The sequence below is a fragment of the Silurus aristotelis genome (assembly GCF_946808225.1).
Source record: "Silurus aristotelis genome assembly, chromosome: 1".
NCBI classification, from domain to species: Eukaryota; Metazoa; Chordata; class Actinopteri; order Siluriformes; family Siluridae; genus Silurus; species Silurus aristotelis.
In genome coordinates, this window is record NC_139574.1 from 1376651 (window position 1) to 1392195 (window position 15545).

A 15545-nucleotide genomic window follows, 5' to 3' on the forward strand; every position below is an offset into this window, starting at 1 on the left:
ACACAGTCAGAGGTTTCAGGAAGTTTTTCCTGGTGTGAAGTTAATACCAAAACAGCACTTCTTGGAACACTATCCTGCACTTATCAAGTCATTTGGTCCACTTGTGCATCTGTGGACTGTGCGTTTCGAAGCCAAACACAGCTTTTTTAAGCAAGTTGCTCGTCTCACAAATTGTTTTAAAAAATATTCCCCTTACAGTTGCAGCTAAGCAACAGCTAATGATTTCTCACTGTTGAAATCATACCGTCTTGAAAAATCTGCACTAGATGTATCAACTGTGTGAACAGTGCCTCTGACTGTGTTAAGAACAGGAATAACACAGGCTGTCCAAGACAAGTTCCCAGACACTGAATTCATCCAGATCACCACAAGTGTCACCAGTTAAGGCCTTAGTTACAGAAATGGGATGATTGTTGTTTGTCACTCTGTAGACGGGCTCCCTGATTTTGCAGAGATTATTCAGATGTGTATACTGCAGAATAGACTGTGTTTTGTACGTAAAGGTCTGTGTGGTTGGTATAGGGAGCATTTTAGGGTCTTTGAACAGACCTCTTTTCCATCAAGGGAGATTTTCTTTCTTGAACTAAGTGAATTGGCTGATGACCATCCATTGGCTGACTACAAGGTTGGAGGTCTTCGTTTGTTGTCACAGAAAAGACAAATTCATTCATAACAGGTGCCATGTCAATATTTATTGTTTAATTGTATGATTAAATCTTATGCACCTACAGTGCAGACAATAGATTTTTTTCTTTTCTTTCATCAATAGGATTGTAAAAATGACCTCCACCATCATCCTGCGAGTAATTCTGGGAGAGAGCAATGTCCAGAAAGTGACACTTGAGCATGGTGTCCCTTGTTCTTTGGCAGAATTATTGAACGAGATACAGACACAGTGTAATTTGATGGGAGAAATCAGACTTCAAATCATAGACCCTAACTTTAATGGATTTGTGAACCTGACTTTCACAACTGATGTTCAGAACAAAAGCACCCTTAAGGTCTTTAAACTCTCTGAATCTTTAGCAGTATCGCCATCTCCCTTATCATGTGACACAGTCATTCTGTCTTCAAGATCATCCTCTGAATTATCGCCTACTTCATCCCATGACCCCCAGGCTTCGACTTCAAACACCAAGTCTTCTTGGCCAACAAGTTTTGTTGTGCCCCATTTCTCCTATGATGCAGAAATTAAGCTGGAACAAGGCAATTTAGAATATAAAAAATGGCTTTCTACTGAATCTAGACCCAAAGCTGAAATTAGCTCTATTGGATGGACTTGCTGAAGAAGTAGTAAAATTTAAAGTGTACCTCTCTGATGCCGAATTCAATGAAGTGGCTGAAGCCCTTATAAAACAGCATCCTTGCCTTAAGGAATGGGGATCCTTAACAGGCTGCAGTGGCTGGAAAAGAAGCCTTAAATATAAAATGTCAAATTACAGAACCAAGCTGCAGAATCTTGGTTGTAGTGAAGTGACCATTAATTCCATGAAGCACAAACCTACGGGTATAAGCAATCCAGCTTTTGGTGTCAAGAAGCCACGCAAGGCTGAAGTTAACTTTTGTCCCTCATTTCTTCCTGGTGAAACTCCTGACAGTATGGAGCAAGTCAGAGTCTCCCTTCTTTCTGAGGTTAAGAAGAACCACGAGCAAACTGTGAGAAGATTAATGGACATTTCTTTTGCATTGAGAAGACAAGAGGTTGTCAAAGAATCTCCACTTATTGCTGACTTTAAGAGCAGATTTCCAGCTTTGTTCCCAGAAAATGAGGTAATTCAGCTTAATGTCTTTAAGTGGGATTTTAAATAAAATTAAATATATTAAAATGTTAATAACTCAAATAAAATCATTACACCGTATAAGATATCTAGAGTAAAAGTCTTGGGTCTGTCTGTGGTCCATCAACATTGTTGAAAGTATAGACAGGCAACACACTCAAGTTACTTTACACTAGACAATGCACTATTCATTTGTACATAAAATGCAGTAGTGTAGTTTGTACTAATGATAATACATTATTTAACCATATGATTTACACGTATTACTCAGCAGTTTAGTGGAACAGCAACTGGAAGTTTTTTGGATACTTAAGTTGTGACGTTTTTCTCTGTTTTAGGTTTGTACTGAATTCACTCGCATAACAACTGTAGCCTTAATTTCAAAAATCTTCTCAAAGCTGGATGAACACACTCCAAATCTTTTGAGGATCTTTGCCAAGAGAGGTGGAGCTCAGGGACAACGGATAAGGAAACATCTCGTGCCACTTACACAAGTATGATAGCCATGAAAATTGTTTTAAGAGATGTATCAATCAGTTGTTTTTCACCTATGACTTGTGTTAACTTGATAATGTAGTAGTTTATAGGTTTGTGTTGCTAATTTTCTTTCTTTTACCTAGTGTGCCTGCATTAATGTTAAGAGGGAGTGTGTCCTTAAAGCCCTGTTTGTCTACCTAAATGAGGATCCTGACAATCTAATGAAGGAGTTCATGGTATAACTGCCTCGATATTGTGACAGAAACTTTGTGTATAACAATGTATTTTATAATAAAATGTACTTTGTTCTGTTTATAGGATGCAGATTTTTCCACTGCTTAAGCTGCACTCAAAGAAATGGTGATCAGCGTTTTTGTCATCAGATTTGAAGAATGTGAAGTTGATGATGAACCTGCAGATGTTGGACTAATTCTTGAAGGGGTTTTAGCACTAGAAGATCTTGATAATGTAGCTAAGGTGTTGCTTTGCTAATTAGCCTAATATATGCCTTAAACCTAAGTTATCCAAAGGAGCTTCGATACACCTTTGAACTCCTGCAAAAAGTGTTCCTGGAGCTTGATGGACACAAACTCTCCAACAAAGTTCAAGCACTCAAGATCAAGCTTGGATGAGTGCTCACCAACTAAAACTCAACCCCAGGAAAACGGAACTGCTGGTCATCCCAGGTGATTCATCTCCAGGTCAAGATCTCTGAATAACACTTCATGACTCTATGCTCTCCCCTTCAGCCACTGCTCGTAACCTTGGGGTAACTATGGACAGTGAACTGTCCTTCTTCCCACATGTCACTAATGTTGCTCGCTCCTGTCGATTTCTTTTCTACAACATCCGAAGGATTCAACCATTTCTGTCCACACAGACTGCCCAGGTTCTTGTTCAGTCTCTTGTCATTTCAAGACTCAACTGTTGCAACTCTCTGCTGGCAGGTCTTCCCCTGAACGCTATTCGTCCACTGCAAATGATCCAAAATGCAGCTGCACGACTTGTGTTCAATCTGCCCAAGTTCTCCCACACCACCCCACTGCTGCTCCTTCACTGGCTTCCAGTAGCTGCACGTATCAGATTCAAAACACTGATGATGCCTACAAGGCCAAAAATGGACCAGCACCATCTTACCTCAGTGACCTCATCACATCTCACACTGCACCACGCTGTCTGATATCCTCCAGCACTGCTCCACTGGTACCACCTTCTCTCAGAATGAGAGGTAAGTACACTTCAAGGCTTTTCTCTGTTCTGGCACTGAGGTGGTGGAATGAACGTCCCCTAGATGTCCGTACAGTCCCTGACTATCTTCAAGTGCAGATTAAAGATCTTTCTCTTCCTGAAACACTTAAATTAGCACTTTCCAAGTTTGCTTTGTAGAATTCAAGAGTTATATTTATATTAAGTGTGTAATCTGGTGTACAGTGTAGATTTATTCATTACTAGAGACTCAAAGCACTTTTGTACGTCACTCTGGATAAGGACGTCTGCTAAATGCCGCAAATGTAAAAGTAAATGTAAATGTAAGTTTTTTACACTGCAATAAAGGACTGATGAAAAGACTGATCTTTACCTTGAAACTATAACAATAACTAATTGTTATTGTCAAATGGCCAAAAACTTTGCTGGAAGAAAATTTGAGCATGCTCAATTTTATTGTTCATAGAAATACTCTTAAATTTTCATGCCTTTGTGTTGTTGTTTTTTTTTTTTTTTTTTTTTTTTTTTTTTTTTTTTTTTTTTTGGTATATCAAGGTGTATGCAAAGAGAAATAGTTTGCCTCAGAAGGTTAAGGAAAGCCATCAAGTGTTTCAATGACACATGGTTTAGTTAATGGTGACAATTTATATTCTTTGGTAAACTTGTCCCTTTATGCGTTTTTGTTTTTTTCCCAAGGATGTTTTTAAAGGCTTCTAAGTGTTATTGACGGAAAGGTTTGAATGGCAATGTCTTTTGAATAGTTTTTAAAGATTTTCCAAATAGCTCTTTGTGTCATAAAACAATAAGAAGCAGCAAGCTCACTAGTTTATTACTTGAAACAAGTTTTCAAATCTGTTTTTCCTTTACAGATATTATGCACATTTTGGCATCAGAAAGGACTTACAGACAGCTTGATTGACAAGCGTTTTGCACTTGAGTGGAGGAGAAATGAACAAAAGTAACTTTTTTTTTTTTTACCTTGAAATATCTTTTTGTGAAATGTGTATAGAAATCTATAAAAAAAAAAAAATTAAATAATATAAAAATAACAACTCAGGCCCTCAGGTGCCGGTGTAGACAGGCTGCTCGAATATGGAAGAAAGACAGGCTGCAGGTGTCACTGGAGATGTTTAGAGACAGTCTTGCCACCTATCAGAGTGCACTGAAGGAAGCTAAAGGACAGTACCTCTCTGCTCTCATCAACAGCAATAGCCACCGCCCTGGAATTTTATTCAGCACTATCAATTTTGTCATAAATCCGGTGTCTGTCGTCTTGAATGACATTTCTGAAAACACATGCAATGCATTCAGACAACATTTTTTGGACAAGGTTTTGTCTGTTAGGCAAACCATTACACAAATCCCCCGCTGCTGCCATGTCTACTCGTGCAGCGCAATGTGTGCTAGAGAACTTTGATGCTGTTACTCTGGTGGACCTCAGAAAAACTGTCCACGAGTTGAAGCCCACCACCTGTCCTCTAGACGCTGTTCCTGCCAGGATTTTGAAGGAGGCTGTTGACATCATAGGTCTCATTCTTGTCTTTTTCATAAACAGCTGTTTTAGGGTGGGCACTGTTCCCGTTGCTCTCAAACACGCTATTGTTAGACGGCTGCTCAAGAAACCCAACCTTGATCCCTCCATACTATCCAACTTCCGCCCTATGTATAACTTGTCATTTCTGTCTAAGTTGATGGAGAAGCTTGTTTTCGCCCAGCTTCAGTCTCACCTTTAACTGCATGGCATTGGTGATACATTTCAGTCCGGTTTCAGGTCGAGACATAGCACTGAATCAGCGTTATTGAGGGTCCGTAATGACATTCTTGGAGCCCTGGATGGTAAAAGCTCTGTGGTTTTGGTGTTACTGGACCTTACCGCTGCATTTGACACTGTGGATCATGCCATCCTCATCTCTCGTCTTCAGCATGTTGTTGGTCTGCAGGGTGCGTTATTAAATTGGTTCTCATCATACCTCACTAACAGAACTTTTTCAGTAATGCTTGATGATCATTCTTCCTCGGTTGCTCCTCTGTCATCTGGTGTGCTTCAAGGATCTATTCTTGGTCCTATTCTGTTCTAACTCTATATGCTGCCACTTGGTCAACTCATCTCCAATCACAACTTTCAATATCATTTCTATGATGACGACTTCAAGATTTATCTTCCGGTGATTCAGAGTAATCGTTCTGCATTGGACCCTCTCCATAATTGCCTTCAGGATGTCAAACAGTGGCTTTTCCAGAACTTCCTTCATCTGAATGAAAAAAAGACTGAGTACATCCTGTTTAGCCCGGAATCAAGTCAAGTCAAGTCAAGTTTATTTGTATAGCGCTTTTCACAACAGACATTGTCTCAAAGCAGCTTTACAGAAAACAACAGTGAAGGTGAATGGTGTGCGTTTGTCCCTGATGAGCAAGCCGTGGTGACAGTGGCAAGGAAAAACTCCCTTAGATGATATGAGGAAGAAACCTTGAGAGGAACCAGACTCAAAGGGGAACCCATCCTCATATGGGTGACATCAAAAGTTTGGTCATAAATCTTTCAACAATACAGAACAATTTGTGATCATCATAGATCCAGCATCAGCTTCTCCATGCCAGGGCCTTTAAACACTCGGCATCTACTTCTCCATGATCATCCATAGGTCCATAATCTTCACGAGGTGGGACGTGACTGGAGCTGGCCAAACCTCAGGATGCCTCGGGATGGGGAGAGAAAGAGAAGCAGTGGAGAGGAATTAGCGTAGCTGCTGTTCATGATATTAACAGCACAAGTTGATAATGTGCATGTGATCAGATGTTCTGGAGCACAAGGTTATGATCACCCAGCAGTTCTTTAGTTTTGATCCTCTTACACCTCAGTTTGCACCTACCGTGCGTAATCTGGGTGTTATTTTCGACAAAAGTATGCACTTCAATAAACAGATCAGTGCAGTAGTGAAGGCAAGCTTTTACCAGCTAAGACTACTCAGCAAGGTCAAATCATGCTTGTCCCAAACTGACCTTGAAAAAGCCTTCATCAGCTCGAGAATTGACTATTGTATTGCTCTCTACACTGGACTTAATAAATCACTTCTCAATCGGTTCCAAATGGTACAAAACGCAGCAGCACGTCTTCTCTCCAACACCTCCAAATGCTCACACATCACCCCTGTCCTCCGCTCACTTCACTCGCTTCCGGTGCGGTTTAGGGTGGAGTATAAGTTTCTGCTGTTTGTGTTCAAGGCAATCAATGGTCTGGCCCCGGCCTACCTCACTGAATTATTAAAGGTCTACCAACACCCAGAACTCTCCACTCCTCTGGACATACCTCTCTGGTCACTCCCAAATACAAATATAAAAAGTTTGGAGGCTGGTCATTTGCCATCCAGGGACCAAAGCTGTGGAACGCACTTCCAGCAAACATACGATGCGTCACTGTGCTGAGTTTTTTTAAATCTCAGTTAAAAACTGAGAAAAAAAAGCTAGGACAAGTTTTTTGTTTTACTGGAAAGCGCCTTGTGCTCCTTTTGTTGGTTGTAATGCGCTTTATAAATAAAATTTGATTGATTGATTGATTATTAATGGGTTACTATGCATTTGTTGTACATGCAGGAATGTGAACCTGTACATATTTACTGCCTCTGTAGTCTGTAATCTTTTGAAGGTCATTGAAGCATGGAAAGAAAAAACAGGGCTGATAACATCTAGTAGTAGTAACTTGACTAAATTGGATCCATTAAAAGGGATGTTAACATACAGGCTTAACATCAAGGATTAAATGTAAGATATCATGATTAATTGACGTTCAACAAAAACCATTAATTCAAGTTAAATAGAATTATTTAAATCATGTTTAATCAACATTATCTGTTCATGTTAAATGAACACCAATGTGTTGAGCTTGTTTAACATCATCCAGTTTTGTTAACATAATGTGGTGTAATCGTGTGGAACCACTGTCCACGATTGAATCATGTTCAACCAACGTGCTATTTTTTTGAGTGTGATAACCTCATCAATTCAATTCAATTCATTTCATTTCATGGTTCCTCATCAATGATGGAAGTATACATATTTAATCTGGCTGCAAGCGTGTGCTATCGATATCATTAATCATAAACACATTTTGGGACTCACATCTGAAAATGTCCTACCTAAATGTAAATGTTAACAGTTCCTGATAAAAGTGGGCTACATACACTATTTAAATATATTCAAAAAGAAGACACTTTGAGCTTTACTGTCTATTATTCAAAGTTGATATTGATCAAAAAGATAATAAGCTATAGATGATGAAGTACATTAAATATAAATTTCCCGCATTGAAAATCATTTTCTCTCTCTCTCTTCTCTGTGAGGTGGTCCCTTTTTTTTAATCTCTCAGCCGAAGTCTGAGATGAATGAGCTTACCACCCAGGAACTTTAACCACACTTGGAAATCCCTGATTAGTTTAGCTAGCAGGATCGATCATCAGATTAGAGAGTGTCACATCGAGGAGAATTACTGACAATCCTAGCAGCCTGGCCCTTTGCCCACCTTGTCTTGCTTTTCTCCCGGGCTAACCGTGTATCGTGCCGACAGAAACGCAGCTCTGTGCGGTAAGACTCGCGGTGGTGGCTTGTGTTTCACGCTACTGCTCATCGCTAGTGGAGTTTGTGACTGTTAGATGTAGACCATTTTATTAACTACGGGAATTCACCACTGTTTACCTTGTCGGAGTGTACATTTCACCCAGTGCTAATGCTAAGGAGGCACTGTGTGAACTCTACGGCGCTATTAGCGACCTGCAGAATGTTCACCCTGACGGATTGTTTATTAGCGCTGGAGATTTCAACCATGTAAATCCAGGGAACTGTACTCCCTAAACTCCATCAGCATGTGGACTTTGCAAGGAGAGGAGCGAACACGCTGGATCTTGTTTACACAAACATCCCCGGCGCGTACCGTGCGGAGCCCCGCCCCCATCTCGGATACTCAGACCACTGCTCTGTTATGTTAATTCCAGCATACAGACCGCTCGTCAGACACTCTAGACCGGTTCTGCTCATCACTACACGCTCCAACCAGAAGCCATGGATGACTGCAAATGTGTGTGTGCTGCTGAAACAAAGAGACTCTGCCTTCAGAACAGGGGACAAGACGGCCTTAAAAACAGCAAGGGCCAAACTGTCCCGTGCCATCAGAGAGGCGAAGCGCGCACACGCAAAAAAAATCCACGACCACTTCCAGGACAGCGGAGACACCCGGCGCATGTGACAGGGCATCCAGGTGATCACTAACTACAAGACAACATCACCTGTTTTTAACCATGATGCCTCCCTCCTAGATGCGCTGAACAACTTCTACGCCCAGTTTGAGGTACAGAACAACGTGAAGGCGAGGAAAACCACCCCTCCTCCCACTGACCAGGTGCTCTGTCTAACCACAGCTGAAGTGAGGAAAACTCTATGCAGAGTTAACCCACGGAATTCTGCTGGACCTGACAACATTCCTGGCAGAGTGCTCAGGGAACGTGCAGAACAGCTAGCGGATGTCTTCACTGACATCTTCAACATCTCCCTGAGCAGCAACGTTGTTCCCACGTGCCTCAAGACAATGACCATTGTTCCCGTGCGGAAGAAATCTAATGTCTCCTGCCTCAATGACTATCGTCCCGTCGCGCTCACACCCATCGTGATGAAATGCATTAAGACCCAGCTTCCACTCTCCCTAGACCCCATGCAGTTTGTGTATCGTCCAAACGCTCCACGGATGATGCTATCTCCACAACCCTCTATCTGGCCCTCACCCACCTGGACAACAAGGACTCATATGTACGAATGCTGTTAATTGACTTCAGTTTATCATTCAACACAATCATTTCTCAGCAACTGATCGAGAAGTTGAGCCTACTGGGCCTGAACACCTCCATCTGTAACTGGATCCTGGACTTCCTGACTGGGAGACCTCAGTCAGTCTGGATTGGGAACAACATCTCCACACTGAGCACTGGGGCCCCCCAGGGCTGTGTGCTCAGCCCACTGCTGTTCACTCTGCTGACTCATGACTGTGTAGCAATGCACAGCTCCAACCACATCATCAAGTTTGCCGATGACACGACCGTAGTGGGTCTAATCAGCAAGAACAACGAGTCAGCATACAGAGAAGAGGTGCAACGGTTAACAGCCTGGTGTGGAGCCAACAACCTGACTCTGAACGTTGACAAAACCAAAGAGATGGTTGTGGACTTCAGGAGAGCACAGAGCGTGCAATCTCCACTGATTATTGATGGATCCTCAGTGGAGATCGTCAAGAGCACCAAATTCCTTGGTGTTCATCTGGCAGACAACCTCACCTGGTCACTTAACACCAGCTTCATCACGAAGAAAGCCCAGCAGCGTCTCTACTTCCTGAGAAGTCTGAGAAAAGCCCATCTCCCTCCCCCTATTCTGTTTTACAGAGGGACCATTGAGAGCATCTTGAGCAGCTGCATCACTGCCTGGTTTGTGCAACAGTTTCTTTCCTCAAGCCATCAGGCTTCTCAATACACAGAACAATACACACACACACAGGTGCTCGATACGACTCCTGGAGAGCCTACTCTCAACAGTTAAACCAAAGGAAGAATCTACATCCCGGACCAGCATCACTGTCAGCTTCTCCAGTGGTGCCATAGCTCGTGGATCTTCTGCTATCATGGAAACTCACACACACTTCATCCCTTCTGCAGCAATCGCTCTGATGGCCCAGGAACCTCTTCTCTGGTCTCAGTGCCATTGTGACTCCACCCTCTGACCTTTCCAACGTCATCACTTCCATGTATTACCCACCTTCCTTAGATTGCCCTGCCCCACATTGCCACAAGCAAATTTTCTCTTATCAGAATCTACCTCCTGAATTTTTCCTCTCTTGTCAAACCAGCTAAATGTTTAGGGGTAAATATGCATTTTATAGTGTTCCTTTAAATGTGTGTGTGTGTGTGTGTGTGTGTGTGTGTGTGTGTGTGTGTGTGTGTGTGTGAAGCAGAAAGAGAAGTAAGTAAGTGGCAGAGTTTGTGTAATTATTTCTTTAGTTATACTGTATGTGCATGTTATATAACTGCTCTTCTCTGTTCTGGCACCGAGGTGGTGGAATGAACTTCCCCTAGATGTCTGTACAGCAGAGTCCCTGACTATCTTCAAGTGACGACTGAAGACCTTCATCTTCCTGAAACACTTAAATTAGCACTTTCCAAGTTTGTAGAATTCGAGTTATATTTAAAGTGAAGTGTGTAATCTGGTGTACAGTGTAGATTTATTCATTACTGGAGACTCAAAGCACTTTTGTACGTCTCTCTGTATAAGGACATCTGCTAAATGCTGCAAATGTAAATGTTTTGTGTGTGTGTGTGTGTGTGTGTGTGTGTGTGTGTGTGTAGGTAAATAAGTGTGGATAAATGTGTATTAATGACTGTCTGTTTTCATTTTGTCATTATAAGTAAAGAATACAGAATATTTACTAAAATATAAAAGTATACATTGTGTGAGGTGTGTGTTCTATTATTACGCAGCTCTTGGTGTGTATCTGGTGTGGTGGGCATGTCATATCATGTATGTATATCATGCGGGTAGGTATGTTTGATGTTTATCTGGTGTGTTTCTCCTCCTCCTGAATAAACCAGTTTGTCCAGTTGAAGTGAAAGCAAAAGTTTGTTGAATGTAAAAAAGAAGAAGCTGAAAGTTTCCAGGAGAAAAACACAGTAAGTGTAAATCTAAAGCTATAATATGTGAATGTTCTGAATCTACACTAGATGAAGTTCAGTGCAGGTAATTTTTAACTGCAGTCTCTCTCTCTCTCTCTCTCTCTCTCTATCTCTCTCTCTCGCGTTGCATGAAGGAAGCGTAGGGTGTGTGAGCGATTCACGGGTGAGCAGAGCGACTTGAATCTCAAGTTTATTTATTTATTTACTCTTTTTTCTTTCTTTCCTCTTGTTCCTACTCTCTTTATTTCCCCCATTTTGATCTGCGTGGAGTGTTTATAGTGTAGATAGTGTAAATAGAGTGCTGTGAGTGTTGGTGAGCTCCGTGGCGGAGGGCGGAGACGGCGTCTCACTCGAGCGGGTGTGGCGTCTCTCTCTCACTCCACCATGTCGTCAGGGTCATGGGGTCTGTGAAAACTTCTGTATGTTCTGGTCAAAGTGGCAGCAACAGAAGGAGGAGTATGATGACATTGTTCAATGGTGAAAAGTAGGGAAAGCACAAATTCGAGTGTTCTGTCAGGACTACACTGCACTCTCAAATAGCCTCACCGAATCAAATCAACCATCAAAACCCTGGAGAAGGAAATCACCAAAACTGAGGATGAACTCATCAACAAAGACTCTGGTAAAGTGGGAGAGCTAAGAGAAAAAAAAAAAGCCCTGGAATCACTGTTCCATGAACAAGCAAAGGGAGCTCTAACCAAGGTTTGTTTCTTTTCACTAAGAGACATGGATGCCCCAAGCACATTTTTCTTTAACTTGGAGCACAAAGAAGGAAAAGTAAGGAAAAAGTCATGTTGAAATTGCAGTCCCGATCATTGCAGTCACCTGAAACTGCCAGATGGGACTTCAACATCCAACCCCCAAATAATAAGGAGTATCTCAAAGGACTTTTATACAGATCTGTTCAACGCTGGTGAATGCGATCTCAACTACCTCAGCTGAAGGAGCTACTGAAGGATCTACCAAGACTAACAGATGCACAGATACAGCGCCTGGACCAAGAGATTCAACTGGAGGAAATGTCTGAGGCAGTGAGTCAGCTCTCCACTGGACGGTCTTCAGGAATAGATGGACTTCTTTCTGAATTTAACAAACGTTTTTGGGTTTTATTAAAATATTACTTGCTTCTAGTTTACAGGATGTTCCACACAAAGAACAAGCTACCAATCAGCTGCAGAAGTAATCCCTATTACCCAAAAGGCTACTGAAGAACTGGGGACCAGTATCACTGCTGTGCACGGACTATAAGATTATTGCGGAGTGTCTTTCAAACAGACTAAATCTGGTTTTAGAACACATTCTTAATGAATACCAAACGTACTGTGTACCGAACAGAACAATAATGGACAACCTCTTCCTTATGCGTGACGTAATTAAGTTAGCCAGCGACAGTAACACAGATGTGGGACCGTTCTCTATTGATCAGGAAAAGGCCTTTGATAGAGTCGATCATAAATATTTATTTGAAAACCTTAAAGCTTTTGGGTTGGGTGAGAATTTTATTTCATGGGTGAAATATATACAGGAGCTGCTGCATTGTTAAAGGTGGGGGGTGGGCTAAGCCACCCGGTCCAGGTGCACAAGGGCATCAGGCAAGGCTGCCCGTTACCAGGTCACTTGTACTCATTGGCAATTGAGCTGCTACTTCGCCAGCTAAAAGAGAAATTACAAGGGTTTCGTGTCGAAGGTTTTGAAAACAGACTATTCACCTTCTCCTCCTATGCCGATGATGTCATTGTAATTATAAGAGGTGACAGTGATGTATCAGTTTTAACAAAAGTTTTATCCAACTATGAAAAAGTCACATCAGCTAAGGTGAATTGGGAAAAGAGTGAAGGCTAGCTAATAGGTGACTGGCACGGAAAGACGCCTCCAGTACTTCCAGGTGGAGTCAAGTGGGGAAGGGAAGGTCTGAAGATTCTGGGTGTACATCTAGGGAAATAAGACTACATGCAGAAAAACTGGGAGGGCATGGTGGAGAAAATGTGTGACCGGTTGTCTCGATGGTCCTGGGTGCTACCGCAGCTTTCATACAGGGGTCGAGTATTGGTTACAAACAACCTGGCCGCTTCAGCACTGTGGCACAAAATGAGCGTTCTGGATTCTCCAGCAGCATTGTGCAGGCATTACACTTTTTTTTGGCGGGACAGCACTGGATACAAGCTGCTGCACCCTACCTTCCTGTTCTGAAGGGGGGGGGTCAGGGTCTGATGGACATCAGAAACAGAATCAGGACCTTCAGACTTCAAGCTGCACAAAGACTCCTGTACTCAACACCATGCTGGGCAGACACAGCTCGCACCCTGCTGCGAAAAGCGAACATTTTTAGATACGACATCTGTTTTTAACCAGACTGTGTAGATCTGTTCTAACAGCCTGGACACACATTTTTAACTTTTCAAATTCTGGACACTGGGGAGAGAACAAACCTCTCTTCAACAAATTCACAAATCCGAGCAAGGATACTGGAACACAGGAGCCAGACTCATCTGTTTGGGCCAGACTCATCTCCCTAAGGCTGCTGGAGATCCCTGTACAAACCTCCGATAGAGAAACGCACTGCGGATCTCCAATGGAGGATTGTTCACTGGGCGGTAGCTATAAACAGACACGTGGCACACATCGACCCCACCATAGGGAGGAAATGTGTCTTCTGTAACACAGAAGAATCAGTAGACCACCTGTTTCTACACTGCTGCAGGCTGAGACGACTGTTCAGGGTGTTAGAGGGACGGGTCAGAGACCTGGGCAGTAACTTCAGTGAAGAGCTTTTTATCTTTGGGCCTAAATACGTGAGCACAGACAGAAAACTTGTCTGCCTAATAAACGTCCTAAAAGGAGAATCAAAGCTGGCAGTTTGGTTAACTAGGAAAAGGAAGTTCAGAAGGGAAGGCACAGTAGATCCTGAGGTGATGGTTAGAGCTTTAATATCTGCTAGGCTCAGGGGGGATTTCACATATTTTAAACTAACACACAATCTGGATGGTTTTGTTAACGCCTGGGCACTGAATGATGTCGTGTGCACACTGGACCAGGATCATCAACTGATTCTAAATGTGTGATGTTTTGTCCTCATTTAAGCCAAGTGTCATTTTTTTATGGGTGCATAAGCAGGTTTTAATTTTGTTACATTTTTTATTTATTTTTTACATTTTTATGCACACACCAGGATTTATTCATCAATTTTGCTTTCTCCTTTTACCTATTTATCCATTTAAATATTTATGAAAGTGTCTGTCCATCTGTGCATTTATTTATTTATTTTTCTTTCCAAGCATGTAATCTATAGTTTAGGTACTAAGGTGAAATGTTAACTAAATAAAAAAAAAGAAAAATAAAGGTGTGTTAAAAGTCAAGTCTCTCTCTCTCTCTCTCTCTCTCTCTCTCTCTCTCTCTCTCTCTCTCTCTCTCTCTCTATCTCTCTCTCTCTCTCTCTCTCTCTCTCTCTCTCTCTCCGTCTTTCTTACTCTCTCTCTCTCTCTCTCTCTCTCTCTCTCTCTCTCTCTGTCTCTCTCCCTCTCTCTCTCTCTCTCTCTCTCTCTCTCTCTCTCTCTGTCTCTCTCTCTCTCTCTCTCTCTCTCTCTCTCTCTCTCTGTAGGTGTACAGGTTCCTCTGTAGCAGTAGAAATGTCCTCCAGAATGAGTGAGTGTGTGAAACAGGACATAAAGAAAGATGAGAGGTGAGTGAAGGTTGTGACTCTGTGAAAAATAGAAATGTTCTCACATTCACCAACACTAAACAGATCAGACTCTGATGTGTATCTGTGAAAAGTGACGAGTTTTATAAACAGGAAATAGTCGAGTACATCAAGGAGAAGATCAGAGAAAATCCATCTCCAGAGAAATCCATCAATCTGTTCCACTGTCTGAATGAACTGAATGATGATTCTCTAGAACAGGAAGTACAACGTTACCTGAACAGAGATTACAGGTGTCTCAGTGGAGTCAGACTCTCTCCTGCTCAGTGGTCTGCTCTGGTGTTTGTGTTGCTGAACTCAGAAGAGAATCTGGATGTGTTTGATTTGAGGAAATATGACAGATCAGATGAATGTCTTCTGAGGCTGCTGCCAGTGGTCAAAGCATCCAGAAAAGCTGAGTAAGTGATTTTAAAATGATTTCATAAATGTGTTACTAATTCCATAAATGTAGTTATTATTTGAAATGAACACTAATGACACTGCACTGATTAGGATCATGATCATCATTCATTACTCCAATCAGGTCTCTGTTCTTCTGTATGGAAGGAGAATGAAGGAAGTCAGGGTGGGACATATAGAGAAGCCTCTCGAGCGTTTTAAATAGTTATTGTGAATTATTATTATGACCCGTGACTGCTAAAATAATTTTATTTATTCAACATCGTCCACTTAAGCAGAGGAATAAGC

The 15545-nt window shown here is 41.9% G+C and overlaps 2 long non-coding RNA genes across 2 annotated transcripts; both read left to right on the top strand.

Moving 5' to 3' along the window:
• The first annotated feature begins 238 nt into the window (after positions 1-238).
• On the top strand, positions 239-2875 carry LOC310730692. Its single transcript, XR_014534909.1, has 5 exons — positions 239-696; positions 1265-1770; positions 2117-2272; positions 2399-2491; positions 2574-2875. It is a non-coding gene; the product is annotated as an uncharacterized lncRNA (long non-coding RNA).
• Positions 2876-10322: 7447 nt separating this feature from the next.
• On the top strand, positions 10323-14930 carry LOC310730698. Its single transcript, XR_014534914.1, has 4 exons — positions 10323-10654; positions 10838-10871; positions 10970-11158; positions 14760-14930. It is a non-coding gene; the product is annotated as an uncharacterized lncRNA (long non-coding RNA).
• Positions 14931-15545: the final 615 nt, after the last annotated feature.